The 17005-nt window shown below is 35.4% G+C and overlaps 1 protein-coding gene and 1 long non-coding RNA gene across 4 annotated transcripts in view; both read left to right on the top strand.

The window, feature by feature from the left end:
* The window catches only part of MMP16 (matrix metallopeptidase 16), a 174061-nt gene that overhangs the window by 50163 nt on the left and 106893 nt on the right, over window positions 1-17005 (top strand). The window lies entirely within an intron of this gene.
* LOC140682450 (uncharacterized) overlaps window positions 1-17005 on the top strand; it is a 45975-nt gene that overhangs the window by 12903 nt on the left and 16067 nt on the right. The window contains exon 1 of the long non-coding RNA XR_012054219.1: window positions 1-17005. This exon is cut by the window's left edge and continues 12903 nt beyond it. This is a non-coding gene — a long non-coding RNA (uncharacterized lncRNA).

Here is a 17005-nt window from a genome sequence, read left to right as displayed (position 1 = left end):
AAATGACTACTGATAAATTCTCATGTGAATGCAATAACTTATATAAATGTAAATTAAACAGTTAAAATGCAAATAATGGCTCTCTACCAGTTGATATTTACAAAATGTTTCAGTTTGTTTTGTGGTAGTGCATGTGAAATGTGAAATATGACATTGTCTATTACAAAAATATTAAATCTTACTGGAATTTATTATTTCTTGGTATTATTTTTTCATTTAATTTGATTTTTTGACTCAGATGCCCAGTTTTTTATTTAGTATTAATTTGAGATATTAAATAAGTCTTATATATGCAATGATTTTAGAATATAATAGATCCTTTTAAATTTTCATTGCATTTTTCTAATACATTTATAATGCAAAATGTGTAGATACTTTCTAAGTCTCTCTTACATCCATTTCAATAATACTGATTATGCCTTTATTTCAAATTATTACATAACTGTGAAAATATTTGCTTGTGTGGATGTATTTTTCCATCGCTAGATATGCTCATAAAATTATAGATGAGATTACTGTGTTTTTAACATAAATAACTGTTACATGTTCAGTAATGAAGAGTCTATGCAGATTGTCTCAAAATTGTATCCAAGTGTTTTATTGTCAGTGGTAGAATTTCCTGTTGCAGATAGATCCCTTTTCCACAATTACCTCCATGTAGCAAGTGTTGTCCAGTGTTCTGAATACACACTTTCAATGCTTATTTTAGTGTAAACTAAAAGATTTAGCTTAAAGTCACACTTTTTCCATTGTAATATTTATATTTCAGATTTTCTCCACAGTTTTGAAGATAATTTAATGAAAAATTTCAGCCATAATGAGATCAAGGGACATGACTGACAAGTATTCACATCATACGTACTACTTTAAAAGGCACTTAGGATTGCATTGCTTCTGCCTAAAGCAATGACAAAAATGTTCAAGTCCTAAAAAACATATCTGTAGCAGAATAGTTTCTGTTTTAGGTATTAATTTTGAAAGATTTGATTAATATAGTTGATGGCTTTTATTGTGGAGCTTACAGATTTTCTAAACACCTTTGTTTTCCCTTCTTTTTGATTTTGCTTCTATTAGCACAAATGTATATATAGGCACACAATTAATAAAACTCTTCTGATGAATTTCAGGAAGATAACACACTCAATTTTCAGCTCACTCAGCCATGAGGACAGTCAGATTGCAAAGAACCATAGAAGGATTTGGATTGGAAGGGATCTTTTCAAGATCATCCGATACGAACCATATAGGCAGGAACATCATCCTTTAGGCCAGGTTGCTCAAAATGCCATCTCACCTGACCTTGAACACTTCCAGGGATGGAGCATCCACAACTTATCTGGGCAACCTGTTCCAGTGCCTCACCATCTCCACAATAAAAAAATTTCTTTCTGATATCTAATCTAAATTACTCTCTTCCTGTGTAAAATAGTTGTCTCGTCCTGCCACCACAAGTTTTGGCAAAAAGTCTCTCTCCAACTTTCTTATATGCTCCCTTTAACTATTGAAAGGCTACAATAAGGTCTCCCCTGAGCATTCTCTTGTCCAGGCTGAACAACCCCTGCTCTTTCAGCCTTTCCTCACTGGAGAGTTGTTCCAGCCCCTTTCATTCAAATTTGAAATGTGTTAATGACAAAGACCTACTTGTAAATTAAGATATCACTGATAGGCTGAACTATTCACAGATCTGAAAATTGATGCCGGAATATGAAAATTATAGAAAGATAGTAGGGAAGAGTGAAGATTAAAACCTTTAGGCATTGAGAGTTCTCTGCAGAAATGACTGAAGGGCATCCAGAAATATTACTTGGTATGAATTACAGAGATGCCATGATCTGGGGCTGGTGTGTTAGAAGGGTAAGACTTTAGAAAAGACAAACCAATGAAAACTAGTAGAGTTATATTTCATTTGAAAAATGTATTTCTACTTTTCTGATGTTCAAGTAAGAAAGTGAGAAGTAGAATTCTTGAAGGCACATCTCACCTTTTCACAGGCTGTGAAGGGAAAAGGGACATTATCTTTATTGGAATCTATTGCAGGCGGCTTACTTAGAAGAATGGAGACGCTAGAAATATCTGAATGAATTGGTGTGGTTGAATTGAAGAGCATTGGATATTCAGTTCCAAAACCAATGTGTAAGCATAGAGAAGGTCTCACATATGAACAAGTTTATTTTAAAAGATAAAGAAAGTTGTTATTATCACAATCAGATTTGGCTGAGACTAGGAGATTTCTGAAACTAGGTGTCTCCACTTGGAAGCCAATTTCGGTGGAAGTGACTGTAAAATGGCAATATTTATAGGTTTAGGGAGAAGCAAACATAGTAGTAGAATACAAACAACTAATTTCTAAAAGAGCGTACTTTAATGAACCTGGGTACCTAGTAGAAGTGATCTCCTGGGAAGATAATCTAAAGGATAAATGAGTGACGGAGAGCTAGCAGTTACTGAAAGAGAACATGTTAAAAACAGAGCTGGAAACTGTCATAATTGTCAGGAAACATAGGAAATATACTCAGAAATATGGATGCATTAGGGCACATAAATAAACATGAAAACTTCGGGGGAAAAATTCTAAAGGTGTTAGAATGATGCATTAGAGTCATAAAAAGATAGCCCTGGTCCATTACTTAGCAAGAAAGAATAACAAGAAAAAGAAAAAAATGAATCTCCTTTCTGTAGGCAAGTATCTAACCAAACAACATTACCATTCTCAAGTAGGTACAAACAGAATTGGGAAGGAATAATTTAAAGAATATTAATGTAACATGATGTATTTGTGTTGACAGGATCCAATTAAATTTGCCCTTAAGTACTTAGAAAACCTAGCCAGTTTAATCCCTGAACCATTAGCAAACATAGTACCCAACTTTAAAAAAAGGAAAAATAGACTATTGTAGAATTACAGATGAATCAGTGTAATTTCAACATCTGGGAAGTTATTGGAACAAGTTATTAGCATTCAGTGTGTTTGTACAGAGAAGATAAAACAATAAAAACAGCTAGAATGGTTTTGTCAAAAACAATCACATCAATGTACTCTAATTACTTTCTTTGATGGGATTTCTAGGTTAATCGGATCTGGGAACAGATAGGATTAATTTTGACTTCAGGCAAGGTTTCTGACACTGTCCCACAAAGAAGTGCATAAATAAATTAGGTCAATGTGATCTAGATGAAATTAAGAATGAGGTACCTAACTAGTTGGAAACAATACTTAAAGCTGAGTTATCAGTATCTGACTACCCAGAAAGGTCAACAGTGGCTCTGGTTTTTTTCAACATTTTTATAAATGACTTTGCAGCAGACTAACAAGTATACTTTATATATTTTATGGGTGAAATATGACAGTTTGGTAGCATTCCAACAATAGGAAAGAAAGATCATTATCTTGGGAAATTTTATCTGTTATGTATCACATGCTGAAATTTGGTAATAAATAACTGTAAAATGATTAGTGAGAAGAGGGAAATGCACAAATAGAAAATTAGGATGAAGAACAAGATATTTATTCTGAAGATCAGTGTCTGAATGATAGAGTGGACCACAGAATTTGTGAGTTAAAAAATAGTGATGGTTTTGAATAATGAATGTCAGATGTTACTCTTGTTTTCTTAACCAGATTGCCATATGCAGGGTATCTAAGTTAGTAATTTCACTCCAGACCTGATGAAGACTTGACAATGAAGTAATTATGAAGTAATGCATCCACTCTTTGCCTCCCTACTTCAGAAAAGAGCTAAAATTCATAGCATGCTCTGAGTTACAAAATTACAAGAGTTATGGAAAATTCTCTTTTGAGACAAAAAGACACATTTAATTCATTTAAATGGTGAAACTGTGATAAAATATTTTCAGTATGCAAAAGACTGTTATAAACAAAAGACATCCATGTGTATAAACAGGTAATAAATAGTTTTCAAGAAAAAGCCTTGAGGTAACAACCAATCAAAGGCCCCTGCTTTAGTTTTGGTATGTAGGAAAACCTTCACCTTTGAGAATGAAATTCAGGAATGCTGAGTAACAGAAAACTGAGGATTCTCTATCACTAGGGTTTTTTAAGGAAAAAAAAAAAAATCTGACCCATATAATCTAGCTGCACTTTATTCTGCTTTTGGGATAAGCAAGTGATTTCATTAGTCTTGTACACTCAGACAACCTTGCTGGTTTGTTTGTTTGTTTGTTTGTTTTGTTTTTGTTTTTGTTTTTGTTTTTTTTATGGTTCTTTGCAAAATCTGTGCCAAAATTCTGGGTTTGCCTTCATCTCTACTCTTCTTAAACTTCTATTTAGCTTAATGTGACCTTTAAATTGGTCTTTGTATCTGGAGAACCTGACAGGTTATCTCAAATGTGACGCCTTCCTAATTATTCAGTTATTCCAAATAGGTTTACACATACAGAGGCAGGGAACAGAGTTCCTGAATCAGCTCAGGGTGAGTCACTTGCCAGACTGCTGCTATTAATTACTGCTCTTCTGTCTGGATGTTCCAGAAGTGCATCTGGAGCACAGCAGCCTCTCTCTGCAGTGGACAGAGAATGTCACCTCTCCAGGCTACAATCCTGTTTATCTGGGGCTTTGTGATGGAAATGGCAGCCGCCTATCTGAACACATGACATTAGAGCTAGCTGGAATCACAAATTTTATCCCAAGGCAATTCTAGTCTTTTGACATTTGTTTTCTGTCTTCCTTACTAGATTAGATCTCCTCTATCACATTGGTTTAATTTAGACTGTAGTGCCTCATGGAAGATGTAGTTCAGACTGTCTAACAGGTGTTTCACCACTGCCTTAGAACAAATTGTGCAGAGTATTCCATTTGCTTGCATGACTTTTGTACCAGATTGGTTATATAAGTTTTCACAGAGTTATTCTTTATTTGTGCCTGTGTATGCAAGAGAACCTTAAGGAGATATGGTTAGGGATTTTTTTTCAAGAATATTTCCTGCTCTTATTTAAGACCTGAGAGATCTATATGACAGCACAGGCTTTATTTTCAGTGATGATGAAATTAGCTTCCAGAGATTTACTCATTTTTGTTGCTTCAACAGAGGAAAAAAATAAAAAAAGGATCCTTGTCTGGATTAAGGAAAGACGTGGCTTCAGAAACAGCAGTAACGTAATAATATAATATTTTGTTTATTTTTCTCCTGCCCAGCTGATGGGTGACACTTTAAGAATATTTTGGTTGCTAAGCAGGATTCTTCTGGTTTCCACTCTCAAAGTGATTATTGTAAGCAAAATTGCTTGTTGGAGATTTTTTAATATTTCTTGCAAAACATTCATATTTTCCCTGAATATATTGCATTCTAGTATAAGCAGTTTATTTGTTCTTAAAAATAAGTAGTAGACTACTATGTCATATTATGTTTCTGTGTAAGTTCACTAAAGCTATAATGTTCCTTGAAAGCATTAAAATATTTGCTGTTTTTTGGATAATGAACCTCATACAGAACTTCTGTCTATTTAAACTGTAGCAACCATATTTCTGCATCCATTGTAATGCTCTCATTTTCTCATTTTGGACACAGCAAATGACAAGTGTAGTTTTCATTATTCATTTATCTTCATTGATTATTTGTACATTTGCATTTCAATTCTCTTTGTCATTGGATTTTTTTAACATGGCTCACATCCAGTAGGTAAGTGATTGGAAATTTGGAAATTTGGAATCATAAAGCAATTCCAAATTGGTCTTATATGTGGTTTATTTTATAGCAAAACTTGCACAGGTTCTTTCTTGCCTTTATATGTCTTTTTCATGGGTCTTGTTTTCAGACTCTGTCGTTTTACATGGGAAGTGATACATAGTATTTACATTTTTCTTCAGTCCTCAGCAATAACAATTTATTCTGCCTTCATTTCCTTAGCTCTCCTTAGAAGAGCATGGGTGGAAAAACCTAGAAAAATGACTTTTAGGCCAGGGATACCTAGAAGTACCTGCCTAGTGGAAAATCCAAGTGAGCTTCCTTTCGTGTCCTGACATAACCACCACTGAGATGTGTCTGTTGATGGGGGAGGGTGAAATGTCATGGCATTAATAGGCCCAGAAAGCATTAAGTTAAAATAGGAGCACCTTATCCAGCAGGGCCTCCCTGCTTTCTGTTCCAGATAGCTTTTCAATAGTTTTGAGTTGTGTCTGCTTCCATCATTTTGATGGAAGCATTTTGACTTGTCAGTCTACTTCTAGTAGTAAAATCAAGCGGCACTAATGGCAGTGTCCCTGCTGCAGAGCTGCATCTACTGTGCTGCCTTTTATCTGTGACTTTAAAACTCCTCAGGGCTTTGTCCCTGTTATTCAGTATAATTACATATTTTAAGCACTCTGTAACTTTTGGCAATACCAGCTTATATAACAGAATGCAGAAAAAATACTTTTGATAGCAGGTAGGGTGTATTTTTCATAAAGCAGGACGATATTTCAATTTATTTGTTTGGATTTGTGATAAAGTAAAATCTTATTAGAGAAAGCTAAATTATGCTGCAATCTCTAGTAAAGCAGACATGAAGTTGATTAAATAATTTACTACTTTGCCATTTTCTTATCTTTAATTGAATCTAGCCCATCTCAATTGGACAAACAGGGCTCTTTGAAGTTTTTCATTTATGTCAGCTTGCATGTATGGCTCTATATAACCAGGTCTGAAGCTCGTGCTCAACCATGCTTGTAACAGTAATTAAATACAATATTTAAAAAAGAGCAGTAGAAAGCATGCTGATTATTGCTCCAGTACTTTGATGTAAGTCTTGCAGCATGGAACACCAACTTTTTCCCCTGATTGCATCTACAAAAGAAAGGAATAATTCCATCAAAGCTATCAGGATTAATGAGAGAATGATCAGATCTGTTGTTTATGCAAGGTCTATAGGAGTGGGAGAGAGGAGACCTTGTATTCAGGATAGGCTGATTTTGCAATGAGTGGGGCAACTGGAAAAAAAAAAAGCTAAAATTTGGTAAACCTTCCATTACAATCCCAGGATTTTAAGGTCTTCTTTACTTGGATATTCCAGGTTAAAAGGCAGGTTTTGCTTATTATAATAAATAAGTGATAGTCATAGAAGTGGTTTGGGTTTAGTCAGAATGAGCATGACCTCTTGCCTTGTAGAAACCACCCAGAGACATTATAGACAAAGGTGGGAAATGGGCAGCAGAAATTGAGAGAAAATAAATAAAATCCACCTTCTGTTTTATTGATGATCTGGAGGGTGCAGTCAGCATAATTAGCTCTAGTCTGGATTTCTTGCATGTGGCATTGCTCAGAAGTGCAAAACTATGTGGGGATGGTGAACTGCTATCTGATTGGAGCTGACTTTGCCATTGGGTGTCATTAATGAGCCTTCCAAGAAAGAGGGAAACAAATTGCTGGGAAAGGGAGAAGGAGGAAAAATTAGGGAGTCATGAACAGTTTGAAAAGCAAGAAATGGACCAAAAGTTTATAGATATCTCAGAATTGTTGAAGTGTAGGAGGCATCCCTGGAGGTAATCTAGTCGAACTCCCTTTCTCAAAGAATGATTAGCTAAAGCAGATTACCCAGGGCCATGTTCAGCTCGATTTTTAATGTCTCCAAGAAGATTCCAAAACTTCTCTGGACAGCCTGTTCCATTGCCTTACAAACTTCACAGAGAGAAATATTTTTCTTACATAAAAAGAGAATTTATTTTATGTCAATTTCTGTCAATTTGTGCTTGTTGTTCCTTGTCCTGTCATTGTCCTGTATCTAGGAAGCCCTGACAAGAGTCTAGATTTTTTTCTTCTTATTTTTTCCCATCGGTTTTTTATACTGATGAGATTCTTCCTGAGTCCCTTTTTTTCCAGGCTGAGCAGACCCTGCTGTCTCAACTTCTTCTGGTATGACAGGTGCCCTACAATAATCTCCATGACCCTTTGTTGAACTTCCTTCCATGTGTCCATCTCCTTTGTACTGGAGAGTCCTGAACAGGGCACTGTAACTCATGACGTGATGGTTAATCTATTCAATGTGTGGAAATAGGGATCTCAAAAAAAAGAGGCAGCATCAGAAGAAAGGCAGCTCCACCTAAGTGAGAAACAGCCTAGGCTAAGGATCCTCTATATCCACATTGTCTTGAGCAGTGCTGACTCAGGTCGTTTTGCAGCTTCAGCAGAAGTTTTGTGAGGATAAGATTTTTATTTATTTTTAAGTCCCAAACCCTCCAAAATTACTGAGGAAATACCAAGTGTAAACAAGGAGTAGTCTTGAGTACCCTTGTCTTTTTTGCTTCACCCAGGGATGGTTTCCACACATTTCTATGAATGCAATGTGGAGTTTGTGACAGGAAGAAGAATTAGAAGAATGAGGAAATAGCTGAAGAGATATTCCATAGATGTATTTAGCGTCTTCCATGTGGGCTCTGAGAAAGTGCAATGTGAGTTGATCTGAGTCCAAAATATTTGTATCTGTTGACAGAATGCTGAGTTTGACCTGATGTATTTCATTATCTCAGGAGGGTTTTAAAATTCAGGCTTATTTAAATGTAAAGCAGGTTCATCTTGGCTAGGTCATAGTGTGGGCAGAACAAACTCATTATCTCTTGTAATGCACTGTGTAGACTCATGTGGGCCAGTGCCAGAAAGGCTATAGTCTGCCATGGAAGCTGTTGGTTTGGAAAAGGCAGGGAAGAAGACTGCAGTAAGGCCTGAGTGAAGTGAGTGAGGAAGTACAGCACTCAGAATTCATGATTTTAAATCCCAAGGCAGGTAACAAAAGAGGAGGAAAGGTAACATTTTCTTGGAGTTTATAGAGAAGGCAAATGGGCTGTAAATAGAAATAATCCAGAACTGTGTAAAAATTAAGCAAGTCAGAGGCAGCGCTTTCAATGTGAGTCAAAGAAGGTAGAGAAGACAGGTGGATGAGAGCAGGGAGAGCTTTGGGAAGAGTGTCGATCAGGTTTTCAGAGACAGACAAATGGGCAAATAAATGGAAGCAATATATACTGTCACATAAAACAATATACTTAATATGCTATTAAGAAAGAAGACTGTCTAAATAGCTGGTTCATGAAGGAATGTCTGACTCAAAAATGTACTGCAATTTATTTAATTCATAAAGAAGCTGTGGTGAAGCACGGTGCAGTTGATATTTACTCTCTCTCTGTTTCTACTCCTTTATAATCAGATGGCAAAGACATGAAGTTGCTGAAGATTTTTCCAGCTGCAGTTTCTCTCTTTACAGTACAATCAACACACAGCTGCTTTAGAGCATACTTCAGGTTGATCATATGGATGTAGTTCTGCTGATGGCTGCCTGCATGTTTTTATTTGAGAAAGCGTACGCGTGTCATTCTGTAATGGTTCTCATTTCCATTTTAGGTCAGTATGCTTATGATGGCAAACTGCTATAAATGGCTCCACCAGGTGCAGGCATAAGAAACCAAGCAGAAGAATCTCTCATCACAATATACCCACAAGTTTTCCCCTTGACAGAAGTGTTTCTCTTCTGCAAGATACAAACCCTGTTTCCAAATAGGTTCTTGTAGCATTCCATAAAAAAAGATATTATACTGCAGCATTATCATTTGTGAGGCTCTTGATCTTTCATAATGGAAGTCAAATGCCTGTAATATATTTGGAAGGTGACGGACACTTGTGGTTGTGATGTGCTGTGGGTGATCTTTAGACACATTTGTGTAAATGTACCAGGTTACATGGCAACCAACAGCAATAGCATGGGTGTCCTTTTCTTATCTGAGACAAATTTGACTATAAAATACAATTCTGACTTTCACACTGTATTAGGGTAAGCAATAGGTATCTCAGTTTTCTTTTTATTCTGAATGGAAATATACAAGTTCCATAAATTCCACAGACCTGTCATCAGCCTTCACATGCCAATCCACCAGCTGCTTGTGTTTTTGAAATTATTATAATTTTCTTTGTATCCAAAAAACCTTAAGTGCTTTGTTTTTCTTTGGGAGTTGTGTTTTGGTTTATGTTTTTCCTCAAAAGGAGAAAAGTATTTCACAAATGATCTTGGAATTATTTAAAAATAGGAGTAAATAATAAAAAATAAATTAGCAGTAAGGTTTAATCCATATATGGTTTGTGCATCCTGAACACTGTAGGTGAGAAAAAAAAGAATCAAAATTATTTGCACATGTCATAGGCAAACTGCAAAATGTTTCCTATAGGCAAATATTGGAACTTTAATTTAGAGTCAATTTAAATTTTTATCTTAGAAACACTTTTGTTTATGAAGATCTTAAACAAATTTGAATGCATACTATTATGCTGTTCTCATCTTTTTTGTTTTACATCCTACTTATATTCCACTTTTCTCTCTTCTTCCCAGTAGAACCTCAGAGGAGTTCTAGCAATTAACAATCTCCCACATGACATGTGATGGTACATTTTGCTTAAATCTTTTGTACAATATGTTTTGACCATGGAAATCACCTTCCCCAACCTACTTTTTCCCAGAGATCTGGAAGCTTGTATGAACAGTAGCTGGGTGAACTGTGGTTTTCAGGTGATTAAACAGTCTGAGAAAGATTGCTGAAAGGATGAAGTAATGGTGTAACATGTATGGAAAGGGAACAGGAGGGAAAACTTCAACTGGTTAGAATTGCATGTAATTCTTAACTTCTGTTAACTCTTTTTTTTCAAAATTATTTTTAAGTATTCCTTCACAAGTGCCAGAAATATGTGTCTGTGTGGGATGTGTAGTTCCTCTGAATTACACATTCTTATATCTTAGAGTTTTCAGTTTTCTTAGACACTTCAGCTGTGTCATTTCTGCTCTGCTTTTGCTTAAAACAATACTGAAGTGTTGCTGGGTTGTATTGTACAATACTACTCGGGAATTATTGGTCTGTTTTCAGAGTTGGGCCTTTTAATTCTATCTATAGAATATAGCTGCATATTATTATACTTCAAAAGCAATAGGTGAACATTGCATTATTTTAAAATTAACTTCATCACAAGATTAAAAGAGAGAACCTTACAATTGAAATTTGGATTTTCTCTGTCCTGTTGTGTTTCTGGACTTCTTTTTCTGCATCTGGACTAAAAATGATATTGTCAAAGTAGCTGGAACTCATTCATAAAGTGATCTGCCTTGACAGGTGTACCATCTGGAAGCTGTTACCTTTATAAAGTGAAGGATGTAATTTTTTTTTCCAAGTAGTAGAGATTTTTATTTAGTCATAACTGTAACCAAGTAGTGCATAGCACATCTGACGTGGGGGAGGGTGCAAACATCCCTTCAAGCCAGGTTGGTTTCTCAGGAAGCTGGTGTCAGAGCACAGGTGAAGACTCCATGTGGTGTGCTTTGACTTCTACTGGTTGTCTGGGATCTCAAAAGACTTTTAGGGCAGCAGTGGCTGTACTTTTCTTTGCCAGTGTTTCCTGCCAGGCTTTACTCCCCTTAGCTGGGGCTGGTGAGAGATTGGTGCAAGCTGTCAAGATCAGAAGGCTGAATACATTTCATACTCTAAAAATGTATGGGGGTCTCCATTCATCTTGACTATCTGGAAAACACTGAGCTAAAATAAGAGTATGCAGTGCTTGCAGTATTTATGATTGCACAATAGATGGGGGGCACCACTCTAATGCAAATATTCTAGTTTGACTTCTTCATGACAACTGTGGAGCTGCACACTACCAGCAATGGGCTGCAGCCAAGTCTGAATTGGTCTTGGGTATAGCAAAAGCGTCTGCTGCTGTTGTTTTAGTCCAGAACTATGATTGCTAATCTGTAGCATACCTTTATTCACAAATCAGACACCATCTATTCCAAAGCAGCATGCAAAGCAGCAATATGACATCTTGCTCCTTTATTCACAGAGGAGATGAATGACAGCTGGTAGCCAGTAAATGGCCCCACCTGGGTGTGTGTTTGGCACAGAGATGTGCCAGCTACTACCATCACCGTACGGAAGAGGTGGGACTGGAGCACTCCTAAGTGTGTGTGTGTGTGTGTGTGTATGACTCTACCCTGACTGCAGGAGAGGCTGCTCTTACAGGCAACCCCTGTGGAAAAAAATGACATATTAGAAAGCATCATGAGTAAGGGGGAGAGCCAGAGAGCTAAGGGGCATTTCCACATATTTTACCAATAATTGTCTAGCTTTCATGTGCTACGTTTTGTTTAACGAAGCCTATGGCACAGATGATGGTGATGATGTAAAATACATTTACAGTTTAACTTAATATCAGCCTTAAGGGATTCCTTCCTCCCTGTCATGCCAATGGGACTTAGAAATACTAAACTATCATGCACGAAGAGTGGTACCACACTATCCACACTGTGTCACACTCTATATTTTGTTTGGAGTACTCATTTTAAAGCATTCTTTAAAATAGGGGTATATTTTAAGTGACTTTAGCGGTTTATACTCATTAAGTGGCACTACAGCAGCTAAAAGATGTGATAATCTTTAAATCATTCTTATCAAATTTGACTCATCTAACCACTGTAAATGTATTTTTTAAGGTTGGTGAATATCTATCATAGATTTGAATGTCTTCATAGTCCAGTCTTATTTCATGTTTGTGCTTCTACCTGTAGGCTGCTACGCTAGATTGGTTGCCGGAAACCATCTAGTCAGCGTGCTAATTACTATTACTGAATTTTTCTTTGAGTGATAGTAAAATGAAAAGGAGAAAAAACTATGCATGGATTAAAGCATTAGAACATGTAGTACTTCTGGAAGTTATTATCTTCTTATTGTAAGTTACCTTGGTGGTTAAAAAGATATCATGAACTATTTAAAGAACTAAATAAATTATTTAATTCTAATTTACTTAACTGCTCCATCCTGCCAAAGAAAAAGGTTTCATAGTTTATGAATCACTATTGTGCATAGTATTTCAACAGTGGAAGGTATTGAAAGAGTTTGGGCCATATTTATACCCTTTTGTAGACTTCTGATTGATCAGTTAAACCTAGTGTACTATAGCAGTTCTTGATATTGGTTTCAATAAAGCACTTTTTACCCTTCTGTCATGTACCTTCTACTGTTTTTTCCTACATAATTTTCCTTAATTATGCACAGGGTTCATTGCATTCATCCTTATTTCCATGTAGTGTTTGTACTTGAATTTTTCATAGTTACCTATGAAAGTAAAAAGTTAATGCTGAGCTTCCTTCCAGACTCAAATGTCACCAGATTACTGTGGTTATTTTTCTGACATGTCCGTGGAAAAAGTTGAGCTCTGAGCAAAGCAAAGTGTGAGTAATTCTATCTTGCTGTCACATTTTGAAGAGGCACACAGAAGGTCAAAGTGTTCCTGCAGATCAGAAGCTCTGAAAAGTTGCTGAAGGGCATTGTCTGCATAGACAGGATTGAGTAACTCATGAAGGAATAAAACAATTAATGTGGGTTCATGGCCTGGGGGTTGTTTGACCGAACAACTTTGTAACTAATTACACAGAATTTAAGCTTATACAAATTTTTCAACTAAAAATAAACATAATTTTACAAATACTTTGAGGGATTTTATGTGCTATTATTTAAAGAAAACACTATTTCCTGAAGTACTTCTTTCTGATGACTTTTCTAATTCCTTCTTTCAACAATGTCAAACAGTTTGAAGTAGTCTCCCAAACTGGAGTATTATGCGGATTTGAAGGTGACAGCAAAAAAAAAAAAAAAAAAAAAAAAAACTATATTTGAAAACATGTTAGTACTTATTCATAGTATACCCTGATATTGCATGATTGATCAGACTAAAGGAGAGTATTTTTTTCATCCAAACTGCTGAATTTTGTTGTGATGGATACGGCAAGCAAGGTTATTCTTCTACATTGACCTTTCTAGAGCTGAACTTGTCAGATTCTCATCACAGATGGCATTGCTTAGAGGTTCTTTGTCAGATCCCTTGTCACTGAGATTGTGTTTGAATTTTAGGTCAGTAAAATATAGGCTGATGAAAACCTTGAGAGTTATTTGGGCATTATCTGAAAATGCAGCTCTTAAAATCATCTATGATATTACTATTCTGTATCAGAAAGCTGATAATTTTTTTTTCCAGCAAAAATTCATCTGAAATAAAAACTGCCCTTCCAAAACACTAGTCATATTTTATTTAAATTCTAAAAATACTAAAAAAGTATTGTTTAGCAAATCTTGATTAAAAAGAGAGCAAGCAGTTGACACCAAGTCTGACTTGATGCTGCTTTTAAGCATTTCACAAGATTAAACATCTGGTAAAGCCACTTTAATCCCAATTTTAATAATATCCCATTTAGACAATGAACTTCTGACTTTCATGTGCTTGAAGCTAAGCCTTTCCTCATGTGTGAGCTTGCATGAATCTGTAACAGACAGGGAAGAACATCTGGATCTGGATTTAATTCCATGTTTCCACAACCAAGTGTTGAAAAATAACATAAACTTAAGAGTTTGTGTTTGCAGTTCATTTTATTAATTGGAGGACAGTTATCAACAAGAGCTTGAGTGTTACAAGCAGCATTAAAAGCATTACTTATGGTGAAACATGCACTTCTTCTATGTGTGTACAGATTTTGTTGCAAAGATGGAAGATATTGAAAGTCAGGTCGTTGTTACTGGGCTCAGTTACAGTAAAGTGATAGTATTTAGGGTCGCTTATGGGTCTATGGGGTTTCTTGCTGATAACAGAACATGAAAAATTCCTGGTATGAGCAGTACATGTGGAGCATCTCTGTCTAAATTTAAAGCTTCTGCCTAGCTGCCAATTTGGGTCATTATTTTATGTTGTAAAAAACTATCAAATATATACCATAATAAAACTTAATTTTACAGTAAACTGAAATGCAGTATGTTTAATCAAATGAAAGGCATTTTAAATAATGGAACAGGGGTAAAACTGCCTGTGAAAGACAGTAAGCAGAGTCAAGTAATAATCATTTAAATATTTTGAAACTATGAGACAGTTCATATAATAGTAATAAAAATAGAATGCAGACACACTGTGAAATTCATAACTAAGTTGTATCTGGCTACAAACACAGCAAATGCATATCGGGATTTTAGTTTAATCAAACTAAGTCTGTCTGCATTTCATTGGGAGAAATCCATGCTTTTTTGTTTTGTTGCATAATTAACATAAAAAAAGAGAAACTAGTTGTGGTTTCAATAGCTCACTATATATTTTTATGCTTTAGATGCATTGTATTATTAATGTATATGGACATTAATATTGTTTCTATTCCTTGTTTTCATCTACAAATGGAGATTTTAAAAACATTTTGTAGTAATGGCCAATATAAAATTTGGGCATGTGCAACTATCTGTGAAGATATGCATTTTATATGATTTTGTATATATTTTACAAATCTTCAGATTAGTTATGAACAAGTTTCATATTGTATTTGAAAATGGCTTTATTTGGAAAAAAACATTATGCTATAACCATCCTGGCCAGAAAAGCGTGATGAAGAAATACTCACAATATGTAGCCTGTGTACAATTCCACCTGGGTGACTCAGCTGTCTTCCATAAAAGGCCTTGATTTAATTTTTTAGGCTTTTGATTTTAATGAACATATTTCAATATTATAATTTTTTGCTTTCAACTGAAGCTGAATATTTGTTCAAATCCACTATTAGATTTCTCACTCTGCCTCTGAGTAGCTGCTCTAGACTTAAACAGTTTAAGCTACTATTTGAGGACTTTTGAGGATTTGTTGTAATTATTCATGTTATTCTTCCTTTTGTGCCATCTATGAGCCCTGCAAAACCCTAGATGCATTCCAGATTTCACATATAAGGGTGTGGAAGACAGTTAAATTATAAGCTGGTTTTGATCACAAGGGTGAAAGCCTCCCTAGGTAGCCTGCTCTCCTATATAGGACCTATTTTTTTTTTTTCCATTGTTATGTTCTTTTTCCTAATTTCTTTGAATATTTTAAGCAGTTCATACTGATATTCACTGTAGCATATCCTATGTGCAATCACGTGTGAAAATGTCAGACCCAGGAAAACAAGCTGATGTCATGTGATAAAGTTGAGTGTTAGCAGGGCTTGGACTGCAAACACAATTTAAAAAATCATGTCCCAAATCTGCATTCATTTAGGAGGTAAGGGAGAATAGAGTATTTATCATCATGGGTTATAAAACACCTTCAGCTTCCACTCACAACTATGGACAAAAGAAGTTTGTTTGTGTCAGTTACTCTCCTTAGGCTTTGTCAAGTTAAAAAAGCTCTTTGAGTAGCATGGTCTTTGAAAAATACTTAGCTAGTATTAAGGAGTCATCAAATTTTCCATTGTGTTTTTTTAAATAAAGCATTTGTTCACGTTCTTCTTATAATATTCATTGGCTCTTTTTTAGCCAGTCCCTTGTAATAGACTGTTAAACTACAGGAAAGTTTGAAGTTTCTCTCATCTGGAGAAGTACTACCATTTAGGAAGTATGCTACCTGGAGAAGTGGGAATGCTTCCACTTGGGCACAAGTAACAGTGTGGGTTTGTATTCCAGTGGTTAGAATAGAAGAGAGGAGAATAAGACCAAATGCTGTTGATTTCTCTTCCTGTGAAGGAAATTTTCATGCATACCTGTGTGATGTGAAGATCGCTCTGAATAGCAAAAACCTGAATTCAGAGCAACTTCAGGAATCTGGGATGATGCTTATGCTTTACAAGGAAAATGTGTTTGTCTCCAAAAATAAAAGGGCTGAGGTACAGGTAATGCACTAAGAACAGCTGCCAAATCTACAGTTCTGCAGTAAAGTGTTTAAAGGAATCCTGGGGTATATAAGTTCAAATGACAGCTTATTTTAATTGTTTTATTTTCTCATATATAAATTTTTATTTCCATAGGTTATATTTGTTCATAAAAATAATTTACAGCATGCTAGTTGATACTACATATTTTGTAATATTAGCACAATATAAATATATTTACTTTCTTAAGAGTATGAAAAATTTGCAGTTGTTTTAAGACATTAATGTATGATCCAAAGTAGACTTTGTGGTCACATATGTATAGGTAGTGAGTATTACAGGAGTCACAGGTGCAGAGTTTTAAAGCTCTATTATTTAACCATTATGGGGGTAATTTTTAAAATAT

The sequence above is a fragment of the Taeniopygia guttata genome, chromosome 2, assembly GCF_048771995.1.
Source record: "Taeniopygia guttata chromosome 2, bTaeGut7.mat, whole genome shotgun sequence".
NCBI lineage: Eukaryota > Metazoa > Chordata > Aves > Passeriformes > Estrildidae > Taeniopygia > Taeniopygia guttata.
Note: the sequence above shows the minus strand (reverse complement) of the source record. Positions and strands in the feature narration are given on the sequence as shown.